Source organism: Giraffa tippelskirchi, chromosome 12, assembly GCF_054371585.1.
Source record: "Giraffa tippelskirchi isolate mGirTip1 chromosome 12, T2T-mGirTip1v1.2.pri, whole genome shotgun sequence".
Taxonomy (NCBI): Eukaryota; Metazoa; Chordata; class Mammalia; order Artiodactyla; family Giraffidae; genus Giraffa; species Giraffa tippelskirchi.
Window position 1 is genome coordinate 26,495,971 of NC_137286.1, and position 13,930 is coordinate 26,509,900.

The following is a 13,930-nucleotide window of genomic DNA, read 5'->3' on the forward strand; positions in this document are numbered from 1 at the left end:
TTTATTAACATCTGAATATTAAATATCTAGGGGAGAAAACTGATAAGGAAAATAGGGCAGATTTCAGGCCTAGAAGGACAAATAGTTTTGGAGTTAGTTCCTTTTGAAGTCCTTGGAAAACATATAACATGAATAGCAGGTGATACTATTTTCATCACACGGTCATTACCACACTCTTTCTCTGAGGACAGGGAAATAATGCACCCTTCTCATCGGTGTTTACACCCCGTATTGTATTTCTATGTGTCCTCTGCTACAGTGTGCTCAGACAACCTGTACACACAGGTCTTTCCATCTTTGCACAATCCTTCTATTTTCTAAACCACTTCTGTTATTGTTCACTAAACTTCACTCCCCTTCACTCAGTCTATTCTGTTCAGACTCAAGAAGTAGAGACTACTGATTCATGATGACCTTGAGTGAGATCATGGCTAATTAGGAATGATCATATCTGTCAAAAGCATTTCCCTTGAACTCAAAAACCAATCACAACAGCAACTTAAGCACCTACAGTGTACAAGGCCCTGTGGGAATATAAAGAAGGACCAGGGCAGAAAGAGTACTGAACTCAAGCACCAACAGATATAGATTCTAATTCCAGATCTGCCTATGACTAATTTGGTTAGTGTGGGCAAGTCAGCCTCCTGGCTTCAGTTCCTTCTCTGCTAAGTAACTGAGCATAGTGTGACCAACTATCCCAGTTTGTCGAGGATTGCCAGGGCCAGCACTGAAAGCTGTGTCCCAGGAAACTTGTCAATACCAAGTGAGCCAGGACAGTTAGTTCCCCTCTTGCACAGGCTATTTGTGATCCTTTCTGGTTCTGATACTTCTAAGTATCAGACGCTTCTCAAGGCATGTTGTTTATGACCTTTTATGAATGCGGACTGAGTCACAGAAAGACAGGGTAGTGGCTACAATGAGAAGAACCTGCATGGCTTCCTGCCTCTTGGGTTGTGACTCACCAGGGATGTTGCAGTGCACCATTCCTAACATCTCAGGGGAAGAGATCAGCTGAGAATGGTACACTAAGGCAAGAGACATTCTTGGGTTTCCCAGTGGGAAAGAAATTCAAAAACAATTGACTAGTGAGAAGAATTTGCAGTAAATGTTGAGGCTGCCAGCATTCTTGCAAGTGAGCCAATGGCCTTTTAAGCTATATCTACAACTGACGAGCTTCTTGGCCACCACCCCAATGAAGGCTCCTTTCTCAGTTTAGGCTGTATTCAAAACTGGCTTGGCAGTAAGGCTTTTAGCATCCTTAGATATACTGACTTACTCCAGCAAGAGAGAATATGAAATCAACTTCCTAATAAAGGGTTAAATTTTTTTTTAATGCAAAAAACAAAAACAAAAAACAGAGTGAGTGACTGCCACTGGTGATGTTGATAACAGAATCTGTTGTCCTATTTTCATGAGTTTCAAGAAAAGAATCCACAGGACTTCCCTGGTGGTCTAGTAGGCAAGACTCCATGCTTCTACTGCAGAGGGCACAAGTTCTACCATCCTTGGTGAAGGAATGAAGACCCCACATTCCACATGCTGCTTGGCACTCAGGATAGGGTGGGGGATGCTAAGCTAACTTGAATAGGAAAACAGCTGAACTCCAGGCATTAAGTAGATTTACTACATTGCAAACAACTATAGAGGTTGCCAGCTGGCCCTGAGCTGACTCAGAAAAATGATGTAGCTTGCTGCAGATTTATATTTAATTTAGAAGCAAATTCAGAATCACCTTGCATATTTTTATGTGCTTGATTTCATTTTGGCTTTATGCCTAAGATCAACTCCTATTTCAATCTCACCTCGTAGAATAAATCTGGCCTAATTTCCTTCTCAGTCATTCTTCTTAAATATCTGGATCCAAAATACAAGCCCCAAATAATTATTGAGTGGAGATAGAATGAATGTATATGGAGAAAGTCAAAAGAGCTAGATTAACACAGGCTATTTAAGGAGCTAAGAAAAAAATCAAGGACTTTCTCTAGCTCAAGAAATTAAGATAGCAGTTATGTAAAGTCTCTTACCCACCCCTGGCCAATCAAAAATACAGTAAAATCATGGACTTCTCTGGTGGCCCAGTGGTTAAGAAACCGCTACTCATGGAATTGACACAGATCTCTGGTCTGGGAAGATCCCACATGCCGTGGAGCAACTAAACCCATGTGCCACAACTACTGAGCCAGCCCTCTGGAGCATGTGCTCCGCAACAAGAGAAGCCATTGCAATGAGAAGCCTGCAATTAGAGAAAGCTCATGAGAAGCAACAAAGACCCGATGGAGCCAAAAATGAATAATAAATGTTTTAAAAAATAAATTTAAAAATCTTCAAAAAAATATAGCAAAATCAAGTTAAACTGGTTTAATAAGTGTGTGCCAAATAGTGTTACAGTTTCCCCCCTAAGCAAATTTGCTCCTCTCCCCTGTTGGCTCTACTGTAGTATAATCAAAAGTAATTAACAAGGAAAACTTTTGGCCATAATTTCAAGAGTTAACTGTCTGGAGACTAACTATGACTCAAATGAAAATTCATGTTTATGCATACCGAGATAGCAATAAAGGGATCTAATGACATGGGTATCCATAGAAGACATTTTTGGTGACATAAGGTCAACATGGGATAGAATGGCTAAATAAGAAGACTCCGGGTATGTGACTTTTTATTTTAGCCAGGCCATGTGGCCTGAGGATCTCAGTTCCTCAACCAGAGACAGAACCTGTGTCCTCAGCAGTGAAAGCACAGAGTTCTGACCACTGGACCACCAGGGAATTCCCTAGGCTTGAGACTTTAAATTCTTTCACTTGAGGAGTATTTATAATATGTTACCTAATAGACTGTGAAAAAATGGAAAGACGTGTGCTGGTTTGCTTTGTCCACCCTGGCAGGTGACCAAAGTTCCCTTAATTAGCAAGACTGGGCCACCTGTCCTGTCCGCTTCCTTCTGAGTTTGTTAATCTCTCACCTATGGAGCTGAGAGAGCAAGAGGAGGGGTTGTAACTTCTGTAAATCCTACCTGGGAAGGAATTTCTGACAGAAGATCAGATGACAACAAATAGATTGAATCACAGCCTGATTCAGCCTAAGCATGTATCAGAATTATCAAACTCATCTAACCAGATGTCAGTGTTGTACTGACTTCCCAGCAGACATCCTCTGAGTGCCCACTGTGTGCTGGGGACATTCAGCTTAGAAGGTGCATAAATTCTTCCTGATGGTTTTTTCCTATAAGATGAGTTGTAGGTGTGGAGAGTTCAGGAGAAAACCTTGTTTATATCAGTGACTTTTTGGTATTTTTAATAGTAAAGTTATATATATTAAACTGATCTCTAAAACTTGATCGTCTAGGGTTCTGTTTGCCACCTCATCTTGGTCCTCTGAAAGCAGGAATTTTTTTTTCCCTTAAGTCACTCATTTGGGGTTAAGAATGAAAGTCATTTGCTATTTTATTCCCCTCCAAATCTCATACAGATCTAAGGCACCATTCTGTAAAGAGTAAAAAGGCTAGATTCTTGGCTACATGCAGCTCTCCTAACCAGAACACAGTATAATGGTGGTCTGGGCATGATGTAGCCTAATTTGGACAAGAAGGGGGGCTTCCCAGGTGATGCTAGTGGTAAAGAACCCGCCTGCCAATTCAGGAGACATAAGAGATGCAGGTTCAATCCCTGGGTCAGGAAGATCCCCTGGAGGAGGGCATGGCAACCCGCTCCAGTATTCTTTCCTGGAGAATCCCATGGACAGGGGAGCCTGGCGGGCTATGGTCCATAGCGACAAACAGAGTCGGACATGACTGAAGCGACTTAGCGACATATGCGCACAGGGATGTGAAGTACTGACTGGGGGTGGGGTGGAGGTCTATCCTGACTAGAGAAACAGCATTAGCACCATGTGTTCTGGGCCCAAATATTCTAGACCACAGGATGTGGTATTTCTGTTGCAACCAAAACACTTAGAACTCCAGGTTCCAATCCCAAAGAACATAAAATGCAGTGAGGTGGATCTATATTTTGCCTCTCTAATGTTGTCAAATTCTTCATCACGTTTCAAAGTTTCCAGGAAAATTAAGCATTTTGTGCTCTTTTAAACAGGTCAGTGATTTAGCTTGTTGGTCTGAAAGTCTTGCTATGAAGTTCTATTTTATCTGGCAGACTAAAAAAATCCCACCACCTTTGGAAGTTGCAGCAGTTAGTGAGATTCTGCACATTCTACCCTTTTCATTTTTAGGGAAAGTGAAAGTGTTAGTCGCTCAGTCATGTCCAACTCTTCATAGCCCCATGGACTGTAGCCCGCCAGGCTCCTCTGTCCATGGGATTCTCCAGGTAAGAATACGGGAGTCGGTTGCCTTTTCCTTCTCCAGGGGATCTTCCCAGCGCAGGGATCAAACCTTGGTCTCCAGCATTGCAGGCAGATTCTTTACCATCTGAGCCACCAGGGAAGCCCTTTTTAGGGATAAGTATATATGAAATAAAGCTTTAAAATACATTATTGTTATCAATATTATTATTTTGGTCATACTGAGTTTTGCAGGATCTCAGCTCCCCAATCAGGGACTGAACCTGGGCCACAGCAGTGAAAGCCCAGAACCCTAACCACTAGGCAACCAGAACTGCCAAGGTTATTGTTCTTCTTTAGTGCTATAAAGAAGAAAGGACTTCTCCTTCCCAAGCAACTCAACCTCTCTGAGAAATTAAATGTCTATGTTAAGTGTCCCTCAGAATAGCCACATATGCAGAACATGAAGGGAATGGACTGTCCCTCAGTAGTTTTCTTCTGATCCTAAGATGCAGACAGTCTGAATTTTTATCCTAAAGCAGTACATTTAATAGCTTATCCTAGCTTTCCACTCCTAGGTCCAGATGATGTTGAGGCCCAAGAAAAACTGGATTGCCAAGAAGGATGATGGCCAAGAAGGATGTCAACAAGTCAAAGAACTCTAGCTGGCTAACAAAAACCCCAATCTTCATGTTGTAAGGGAGCAAAATTTGCCACTTGAAAATGTCCTCCTGGCAGGCAGATTATTTCGAGCTGAAAACAATCAAGGCCCAAAACACTCAGAAAGAAACTTTGACCTTCCCCTCAACAGATTAAAACAATGTAGGCAGAGGATCTCTTCTAACAGGAGCTGTTACCATAGGTAACTATAGTATGAATTAGGTGTGGTTAGACAGGGAGAAGCCTAACAAAGTCTGTTAAGTCCTCTCTGTGTCCCACTGTCTCTGCATGGCCCAGCAAACATTTATCTAACAAACATTTGCTCTTCCACCTCCATGTGCTTTGCCTTCTTACCCTTTAAAAGTCCCAAACCACTACTCCAAACATCCTCTTTTATCTTTAGCTAAAGATGATATTTAAGGCAAAAGTTTCAGCCATTTTAGCAAGTTACTCAGGGCTTCTCAGGTGGTGCAGTGGTAATGAATTTGCCTGATAAAGCAGAAGACGAAAGAGACGCGGGTTTGATCCTTGAGTCAGGAAAATCCCCTGGAGGAGGAAATGGTAACCCACTCCAGTATTCTTGCATGGGAAATCCCATGGACCAGGGAGCCTGGTGGGCTATACAGTCCATGGGGTTGCAACGAGTGGGACACAATTGAGCAGACACACACACACAGCAAGTTACTCAGTTTACCTGGATCCCCTCTAGGTATACATGTGATTAAACTTTTGTTTGGTTTTCTTCCATTAATCCATCTCATGTCAATTTTTAGACAAGCCAGAAAAAACTAGAAGGGCAGAGGAAAATTTCTTCTCTCTGATAATGTCATGAGAGCCATGCAGTCTCCCAAGTTGCAAGACTACTCATGGAAGGGACAGTTGGCCCAGAGACACTTCAATGTGTACCTTACCAACAGTGTAGCCAATATTGCCATGATTACCATGATTATTGCCATGATTTGCCTTTGAGATCACATGTGCCTCCCAGCAACACAGCTATCCTGAGACTGGCAGGCTAGCCAAGATGTCCTGAGAACAACCAACCAGCAAGACTCACCAGAGAGAAGCCAACAGAGACACCTCTAGATGGACTACTGGGTCAGCAACCAAATTCCAGTTTAGAGGCAGATATGGTCATCAACTTGATCAGCCAACTCAGGCTGGAGGGACTGTTTCGTGTTGTATAAATCTGTGTTTTTCTGGTTTTGTAGAAGACAAAAAAAAAAAAAAATTAAGTACTTAGGTTCATTTTGGAGAAGGAAATGACAACTACTGCAGTATTCTTGCCTGGAGAATCCCATGAGCAGAGGAGCCTGATGGGCTACAGTCCATAGGGTCACAAAGTAGCGACTTAGTAGCTGCAGCACCAGGTTCGTTTATCTATTTGTTCAAAACTCTATGATTACAAACCTAGAGAAGCTTTTGAATTATGTTGCCTTATTTTCATTTATTTATACCATAAAATTACTATATTCCCTTCTTGAACTAACGTTCTATGTCTTTCATCGTAGCATCTTCACGCTGTATTCTTCGTAGATTATATCTTGGTATACTTTATTTGAAAATCACATGAAGAGAAAAGTTTTGACTTGGTTGTAAGGCCAACGGTCATGTCTTAGTGACCAATATGGTCATATATCTGCTTCTCAATAAATGTTTTTCAAAAATTAATAATGACCAATGCCTTTTTTCCATTCTTTGAACCCAGGCATTTTTGCCACTAATTGGTCACAAGCCTAATATTAGGACTCCTTACCTTTGGGTACAATCCTACCCTTAAGAATTTATTCTAAGTAAATGTTAAAAACAATAGGTAAAAACATACAAAATAATCTATTTGAAGGATTATTTATAATAATTCAGATCTTTTTAGAGACCATGCTGTGCAACAAGGGAAAACACCACAATGAGATGCTCATGCACTGCAACTAGACAGTGGCTTCCGCTTGCTGCAACTAACGAAAGTCCGCGTGCAGCAACAAAGACCCAGTGCAGCCAAAAGTAAATAAATAGATAAAAAATTTTAAAAGTTCACAGACACTTTAAGATAAGGATTCTTTAAAAACTGTATGAAATCCAAGTGCTTCTGGGCTCACTGAATGCTGCTTCTCAGTGCCAGAAATAAATCCTGTGGGGTGTATTGAGATGAGAGTACACATATTTTGTTTTTTGCACCCAGGAATCCAGAACACTGAGTGGACTTGTGTTTTCTTCTCCCTTCCTTCTGAGAACACAGAACTCCATCAGAGCCTTATGAAATATAACCAACGAGGCTGTGAGGTATTTCTGGTGAAATATGGCAGAGGTATTTCTAGTGAAATATGGCAGAGGTAGTTCCAGGAGAAAGGTTCCTTCCCCTTAACGTAGGAGAGAACTCTACTTCCTACCCAAGTAGTCTGAAGAAATACTGGGTCATAGGAAGTATATCAAGAAACTGGAAAAATGCCTTTCCTTTCCTTGCTATTCCAGTTCCTGACTGAAAAAAAACATACTGGCGACCTCACAAGCTGGAAGTTATTCTGATCAATCTCAGAAGTCTGGTTTGCTCTGCCAGGATCACTATTTTAAGCCTGTTCCTGGGGCTCTGTGCCATCTTTGCCTCCAACAACGGAACTGAAACCCTTTGCCTTTTCTCCATAGCCAAGGGGGATTCGTACCTACCTCCTCCACTCCTCTTCCCCTTCTCCCACTGAACAGTCTGTGTTTCTCGGCTAGTTGTACCTTTAGTCAAGGGGAGTATGAAAATTCAAAACTCTGGGGAAGACTTGTCTCCCAATGTGAGAAAGGTAAGAGAGGTGAGACGGGTGTGCCCCACATCACTAGAGTAGAAGGGAAGGTGTTTCTGGCTGCCCAAAGTGAATGTCTAGACGCATTTTAAGCAAAGCAAAACACGGTTAAACAGTGATTAAGAGTCTCCAACTACCAGTACAGCCTTATATTTTGAAGACATCAACTACAAGTACCCTGGAAGCTTGAATTAGAGGCCTAGCACTGCCTATAGTGTAACAGCCTTGTCTCGCCTGTGAAGCCACTCACCGTTTGTAGCACTGTATGAGAAAATGCTTTCAAAGCCCCAGATATTAAAGAAACCACAGAAACAAATCAGCGACTCCCCATTACCTTACTCTTACATTGATCTGGGATGACTTCATGCATTTCCACTGTATATACACTTCTATTGCAAAAGACTGACAGAAATTTTTAAATCTATTTAGAAAAGTTTTGATGATCCTCAGCAACAATAGACATGCTAAGAAATAGGCGCACACATAGGCCATTGGTAGAAGAGTAAACTGGTACAACATATTAGACGCCAGTTATGTAATATCTATTTTTTTACTCTTTTTTTTTTTGGCCATGCCACACAGCTTGCAGGATCTTAGTTCCCTGACCAGGAATTGAACCCACACCCTGAGCAGTGAAAGTGCAAAGTCCTAACCACTTGACCTCCAGGAAATTTCTAATACCTATTTTTTTAAGTAATACTTTTTTTTTTCTATTTTTGAAAATACATATAAGTAACATAAATGTCCATTGCTAAGACTCTGATTAAAGCATAATATAAATAAACAAATACTGAAGTAATATGACACTAAATGTTTTCAAGGAGCAAATCAGTTGTACTGGTGTGTGAAAATGTCCAACAGACAACGGTTAAAAAAGCTGCAGAGCAGAACATATATTATGCTCTTGTTTATGATTCTATTAGTTGATCATATATGTGTGTTTATATACAAGTTCTTTGTTGAAGCATGTATGTATATGTTTGTATGTGTGTGCTTTTATTAGCATGGAAAATTTCCAGAAGGATATATAAGAAACTATTAATAGTGATTAAGGACAAGTACCAGGAAATCACGTTATACCACTATTTACTGCTGAATTTTTTTACACGAACACGGTTTATCATTTAAAATACTGATGAACAAAAAAATATTAGTGCATTTAGGATGCTACCTTAGGCACAACTCTGGAAACATAATTATCCTTCCTTAATGCTAAAAATCAAGAATCTCAGAGTTGGTTCTGTGTTGAACAAAATTCTGCCTTTTGCTGGCAGCTTCTGAGCCCCATTAGTAATTCTGGCTACTGAACAGCCCAACAAGAAACTTTAGTGTGTTAAGACCTTCTGTGAACTTCTGTGTGTCAGTAAATCGGTGTAACCCTCATGTCTGGAAATGAGAATGTGCCCATGATACTGTTATAAATCACCATACACACATAGCCTTACACGCTCTTCAGTTTAGATGTTTAGCTGTTTTCAACGCCCTTCCCGTGGGGTAACCAAGTGAGAAGATCCTTCTGGGCTTCTACTCCTTAGAGGACGGAGGGCAGGTAGGTCCCAAGGTGACTCTAGCATCTTCTAATTACTCCATCCACCTTCCAGCCACTAAGAGACTGGGGACTACTAGGGAGGTTTCTCCGTTTTTGTTGAGTCATTGTAAATATATCTTCTCATTTCTAAGGCATCAGTTTCTTCGATCCCATCATGATGTTTTATCATTGGTTACTTTTTTTTTTTTATAAATTTATTTATTTTAGTTGGGGGCTAATTACTTTACAATATTGTAATAGTTTTTGCCATACATTGACATGAATCAGCCATGGGTTTACATGTGTTCCCCTTCCTGGATCCCCCACCCACCTCCCTCCCCATCCCATCCCTCTGGGTCATCCCATTGCCCCAGCCCTGAGCCCTTGTCTCATGCATTGAACATGGAATGGTGTTCTGTTTCACATATGATAATATACATGTTTCAATGCTATTCTCCCAGAACGTCCCACCCTCACCTTCTCCCTCAGAGTCCATAAAATTGTTCTATGCATCTGTGTCTCTTATTCTGTCTCGCATATAGGGTTATCGTTACCATCTTTCAAATTCCATATATATGCATTAGTATACTGTATTGTTGTTCTTCTTTCTGGCTTACTTCACTCTGTATAATGGGCTCCAGTTTCATCCATCTCAGTAGAACCGATTCAAATGTATTTTTTTTAATGGCTGAGTAATATTCCATTGTGTATATGTACCACAGCTTCCTTATCCATTCGTCTGCTGATGGACATCTAGGTTGCTTCCATGTCCTGGCTATTGTAAACAGTGCTGCGATGAACATTGGGGTACACATGTCTCTTTCAATTCTGGTTTCCTCGGTGTATATGCCCAGCAGTGGGATTGCTGGGTCATATGGCAGTTCTATTCCCAGTTTTTTAAGGAATCTCCACACTGTTCTCCATAGTGGCTGTACTAGTTTGCATTCCCACCAACAGTGTAAGAGGGTTCCCTTTTCTCCACACCCTCTCCAGCATTTCTTGCTTGTAGACTTTTGGATAGCAGCCATTCTGACTGGTGTGAAATGATACCTCATTGTGGTTTTGATTTGCATTTCTCTAATAATGAGTGATGTTGAGCATCTTTTCATGTGTTTGTTAGCCATCTGTATGTCTTCTTTGGAGAAATGTCTGTTTAGTTCTTTGGCCCATTTTTTGATTGGGTCGTTTATTTTTCTGGAATTCAGCTGCAGAAGTTGCTTGTATATTTTTGAGATTAATTGTTTGTCTGTTGCTTCGTTTGCTATTATTTTCTCCCATTCTGAAGGCTGTCTTTTCACCTTGCTTATAGTTTCCTTTGTTGTGCAAAAGCTTTTAATTTTAATTAGGTCCCATTTGTTTATTTTTGCTTTTATTTCCAATATTCTGGGAGGTGGGTCATGGAGGATCCTGCTGTGATTTATGTCGGAGAGTGTTTTGCCTATGTTTTCCTCTAGGAGTTTTATAGTTTCTGGTCTTACGTTTAGATCTTTAATCCATTTTGAGTTTATTTTTGTGCATGGTGTTAGGAAGTGTTCTAGTTTCATTCTTTTACAAGTGGTTGACCAGTTTTCCCAGCACCACTTGTTAAAGAGACTGTCTTTTCTCCATTGTATATTCTTGCCTCCTTTGTCGAAGATAAGGTGCCCATATGTGCGTGGGTTTATCTCTGGGCTTTCTATTTTGTTCCATTGATCTATATTTCTATCTTTGTGCCAGTACCATACTGTCTTGATGACTGTGGCTTTGTAGTAGAGCCTGAAGTCCATTGGTTACTTTTATAATGACATTTATTTGTGTTGTTTAAGTGTGTTCACTGGTCCCAGGGAACTCTGTTGATTTAAGTGCTACCATCCGGGAAAGAGGTTTGTTTATGCTCTGTCCTCCAATTGCCAGTGAACACAAGCTCAGATCCAGTAGCTGCCAGGCTACTGGAGAGAGGAGTGACTGACAGCCCAGAGTGAGGAAGTCACACACTCAGAGCTCACACAGGGCGGCTGGGATGAGGAAGGAGAGATGCCAGCAGAAGCAGCTAGCTAGTGCCCTGCTCTGAATCCTGGAGGGTGGTGGGCAAAGCCCTACTATAGGAAGAGACAGAATCACGCACCCATCCATGGAGCTCCCTCAGCCACCTATCTTTCAGCAGAAACTGCAGGCCAGAAGGGAATGGCAGGATATATTTAAAGTACTGAAAGGGAAAAATCTACAACCAAGATTACTGTACCGGCAAGTATCTCATTCACAATTGATGGAGAAATAAAAAGCTTTTCAGACAAGCAAAAGTTAAGAGAATTAATTCAGTACCACCAAACAGCTCTACAACAAATGTTAAAGGGACTTATATAGTCAAGAAATACAAGAGAAGAAAAAAGATCTACAAAATCAACCCCAAACAATTAATAAAATGGCAATAGAGACATACATATCAATAATTACTTTAAATGTAAATGGATTAAATGCTCCAACCAAACGACACAGGCTGGCTGAATGGATACAAAAACAAGACCCATATATATGCTGTCTACAAGAAACCTACTTCAGACCTAAAGACACATATAGACTGAAAGTGAAATGATGGAAAAACATATTCCATGCAAATGGGAAGCAAAAGAAAGCTGGAGTAGCAATCCTCATACCAGACAAAATAGGTCTTAAAATAAAGAAGATTATAAAAGATAAAAAAGGACACTACAAAATGATCAAGGGATCAATCCAAGAGGAAGACATAACAATTGTAAATATCTATGCACCCAACACAGAGAAGGCAAAGGCAACCCACTCCAGTACTCTTGCCTGGAGAATCCCAGGGACGGCGGAGCCTGGTAGGCTACCATCTGTGGGGTCACACAGAGTCGGACACGACTGAAGCGACTTAGCAGCAGCAGCAGCAGCATGCACCCAACACAGGAGCACCTCAATACATAAGACAAACACTAACAGATATAAAAGGAGAAACTGACAGTAACACAGTAACAGCAGGAGACTTTAACACCCCACTCACACCAACGGACAGATCATTAAAACAGAAAATTAATAAGGAAACACAAATCTTAAATGATACATTAGATGAGATGGATCTCATTGATATCCTCAGGACATTCCATCCAAATGCGGAAGAATACACCTTCTTCTCAAGTGCACATGGGACATTCTCCAGGACAGACCACATCTTGGGTCACAAATCAAACCTCAGTAAATTTAAGAAAACAAATTGTATCAAGCATCTTCTCCGAGCACAATGCTATGAGACTAGATATCAATTACAAGAAAAAAACTGTAAGAAACATAAACACCTGGAGATTAATACATTTCTTAATAATCAACAGGCTACTGAAGAAATCAAAAGGGAAATAAAAAAATTTCTAGAAACAAATGACAATGAAAATACGACAACTCAAAACTTATGGGATGCAGCAAAAGCAGTTCTAAGAGGGAAGTTTATAGCACTACAATCCTACCTCAAGAAACAAGAAAAACATTGAATAGACAACCTAACTTTATATCTAAAACCACTGGAAAAAGAAGAACCAAAAAACCCTAAAATTAGTAGAAGAAATAAATAGATAGATTCTTAGAAAAGTTCAAGCTTCCAAGACTGAACAAGAAAGAAACAGAAATTATGAACCACCCAATTAGAAGCACTGAAATGAAGCTGTGATCAAAAATCTCCCAAAAAACAAAAGCCCAGGACCAGATGGCATCACAGGAGAATTCTATCAAACATTTAGAGAAGAGCTAATGCCTATCCTTCTAAAAACTCTTTCAAAAAATTGCAGAGGAAGGAAAACTTCCAAATTCATTCTGCGAGGCCACCATCACTCTGATACCAAAACCAAAGACAACACAAAAAAAGAAAACTACAGGCCAATATCACTGATGAACACAGATGCAAAAATCCTCAACAAAATTTTAGCAAACAGAATTCAGCAACACATCAAAAAGCTCATACACCAGCAGCAAGGTGGGTTTATTTCAGGGATACAAGGATTCTTCAATATATGCTAATCAATCAATGTGATACACCATATTAACAAATTCAAAGATAAAAACCATATGATAATCTCAATAGATGCAGAAAAAGCCTTTGACAAAATTCAGTTCCCATTTATCATTAAAACTCTTCAAAAACTGGGCACAGAAGTAACCTACCTGACACAGTAAAGGCCATATATGATAAGCCTACAGCTAACATTATTCTCAATGCTGAAAAACTGAAAGCATTCCCCATAAGATCAGGAACAAGACAAGGGTGTCCACTTTCATCACTATTATTCAACATAGTTCTGGAATTCCTAGCCACAGCAATCAGAGAAGAAAAAGAAATAAAAGGAATCCGGATTGGAAAAGAAGTAAAGCTCTCACTGTTTGCAGACGACATGACACTGTACATAGAAAAACCTAAAGATAGTATCATAAGATCACTAGAGCTAATTTAGCAAAGTTTCAAGATACAAAATCAATACACAGAAATCACTTGTATTTCTATATACTAACAATGAAAATTCAGAAAGAGAAATTAAGGAATCAATCCCATTCACCACTGCAACAAAAAGAATTAAATATCTAGGAATAAACTTACCTAAGGAGACAAAAGAACTGTACACAGAAAATTATAAAACACTAATGAAAGAAATCAAAGATGATGTAAACGGATGGAGAGATATTCCATGTTCTTGGGCAGGAAGAATCA

General features: G+C 40.1%; 1 protein-coding gene across 1 annotated transcript in view; it reads right to left on the minus strand.

The window, feature by feature from the left end:
* The window catches only part of LOC145528591 (uncharacterized), an 80,230-nt gene that overhangs the window by 27,801 nt on the left and 38,499 nt on the right, over positions 1–13,930 (minus strand). The window contains exon 7 of the mRNA XM_081547258.1: positions 5,987–6,128. The gene's annotated coding sequence lies outside the window, so the exon portion shown is untranslated. The remainder of the gene's footprint in view (positions 1–5,986; positions 6,129–13,930) is intronic.